Below are 1,849 nucleotides of genomic sequence, written 5' to 3'. Positions count from 1 at the left end.
TGGTTCTTCTAGAATGAGAAAACGAATTGTATAAAACAAATCTCAAATAGATGTAGAAAGTTGTAAGTATGCAGAAAACAATTGATTTGCCTCACTGCAAATAATGAGTTGAAAAAGAAACAATAAAATATACTCAAATGTTGTCAACGTTCCCTCCATTCTGACGAGTTTATTTGTAAGACTGTTTTTTAAATAGGGCAGTCCAGGAGACAGAGGCTGCAGTCAACCATAAGCATGCCACTGCACTCCAGCCTGGGTGACAAAACAAGACCCTGTCTCAAAAAAATACAACAGAAATAGGACAGGGTTTTCAATTAGGCAGCATGTACACTAACACTGGAATGACACAAGAAGATTAGTATGGCCTCTGCACAAGGATGACACACAAAATCATGATGTGTTCCATTAAAAAAAAATAGGGCAAGGAGCTAATAAATTCTTTCCTGCTAACTACTATATTAATGTAAAACTAGAATTTGGTTTTCTATATACTAAAATAACAGTGTATCTCAAACTATTCGGTCTGCTCTTAACAAAAGGTAGTAAAAGTTTATGCCTTTACATTATCTGGCCTGACAACACAGCAGAAATTCCATATCCCATTAAAACAGTTTTCTGTATTTTGTGGTAATTTTTTTCAAGCCCTTGCTTATTAAGCAGCAAAAACTTAAAGTTCCTCATTTGCTGAAAAGCTAACACTCCTTTCTTTTGTGTTATCATATTCTTGATATTTAAAATATTGTATTGTTATTTTGATCAACAGATATTGAATTTACTGTTTCTCAGGCACATCTGACCCTATATTAAGAAGTGATCTAAAGTACTCTAAGAACTCTTGGTTTTGCTTTCCCACAATCACATCCTAGATTCAGAAAAATAAAAATTAGAGGATTTTCTTCACACAACAAACTATCTTTGAAATTTCCCATGAGTCCCCTAGAAAATCATGAAGTTTTATTTCTTTTGTTTTATAAAAATAGAGATGTACCAAATAAGTGTTTTCTTTTTTCTTAGTTCAACACTATTATAAGAATTGATCAAAAGAGTAGTCAAATTAAAGGATACATTTTATTTTTTAAATTTTTTAAATTATACTTTAAATTCTGAGGTACACGTGCAGAATGTGCAGGTTTGTTACATAGGTATACACGTGCCTTTGCTGCACCCATCAACCCGTCACCTACATTAGGTATTTCTCCTAATGTTACCCCTCCTCTAGCCCCCCACTCCACTGACAGGCCCTGGTGTGTGATGTTCCCCTCCCTATGTCCATGTGTTCTCATTGTTCAACTCCCACTTATGAGTGAGAACATGCGGTGTTTGGTTTTCTGTTCTTGTGATAGTTTGCTGAGAATGATGGTTTGCAGCTTCATCCATGTGCCTCAGAAGGACATGGACTCACCTAAAGGATACATTTTATAAATAAAATGTTACTCACACATTTATTTCTGAGACTGTACACATTACAGAATAAATTGGAAGGCCTTGAATATTTGTTTGTGCTCTCACTGTTCATAGTATTATTTTACTTATATGAAAAACACTGATCAAACTCTTATTAAAAAATTATGTATTGCGGCCGGGTGCGGTGGTTCACGAGTGTAATCCCAGCACTTTGGGAGGATGAGGCAGCCAGATCACCTGAGGTCAGGAGTTCGAGACCAGCCTGGCCAACATAGTGAAACCCTGTCTCTAGTAAAAATACAAAATTAGCGAGGCATGGTGGTGCATGTCTGTAATCCCAGCTACTCGGGAGGCTGAGGCAGTAGAATCACTTGAACCCAGGAGGCAGATGTTGCAGTGAGCCGAGATCATGCCATTGCACTCCAACCTGGGCAAAAAGAGTGAA

At 36.9% G+C, this 1,849-nt stretch overlaps 1 non-coding gene across 1 annotated transcript; it reads left to right on the top strand.

Annotated features, from left to right (window-relative positions):
- The first annotated feature begins 306 nt into the window (after positions 1-306).
- LOC123572603 (U6 spliceosomal RNA) lies at positions 307-412 on the top strand. The gene has a single exon (XR_006697168.2). It is a non-coding gene; the product is annotated as a U6 spliceosomal RNA (small nuclear RNA).
- The last annotated feature ends 1,437 nt before the right edge of the window (positions 413-1,849 follow it).

This window comes from Macaca fascicularis, chromosome 3, assembly GCF_037993035.2.
Source record: "Macaca fascicularis isolate 582-1 chromosome 3, T2T-MFA8v1.1".
Lineage (NCBI taxonomy): Eukaryota > Metazoa > Chordata > Mammalia > Primates > Cercopithecidae > Macaca > Macaca fascicularis.
The sequence above is the reverse complement of the archived record's forward strand: the minus strand, read 5'-3'. Positions and strand labels throughout refer to the sequence as shown.